This window comes from Triticum dicoccoides, chromosome 3A (genome assembly GCF_002162155.2).
Source record: "Triticum dicoccoides isolate Atlit2015 ecotype Zavitan chromosome 3A, WEW_v2.0, whole genome shotgun sequence".
In the NCBI taxonomy this organism is placed as follows: Eukaryota; Viridiplantae; Streptophyta; class Magnoliopsida; order Poales; family Poaceae; genus Triticum; species Triticum dicoccoides.
In genome coordinates, this window is record NC_041384.1 from 648,077,799 (window position 1) to 648,078,188 (window position 390).

Here is a 390-nt window from a genome sequence, read left to right on the forward strand (position 1 = left end):
CGTTTACTATTATGGATCTAAGGCAATTTTTACAGAAGCAAAAACTTGTTTAAGTTGGTTAAACGGAAAGAGGGTTTCGATACGAAACTCTAGGCGCTTGAATCGCCTGATTCCGATAAACGAGCGGGAAGTTATACTAAAACGAAAATCGGATCAGAAATCGCGATCAGAAAATCGCGGATTTAATCCGAGAAAAAGAAAAACGATGAACAGTTTAACGAATGAACGTTCGTTAACTAGATCTAAACGACGAACACGTTCGTTAAAATGAATGAACGAGCGAACGCTCGCTAATTAGCCTAAACCGTAAAAAAACCGTTCTAATAAAAAACCGACAAAAACCGAATGGTTTTTTGGGGAAAACCGGCGGTAGGATCGAGGTAAACCTCA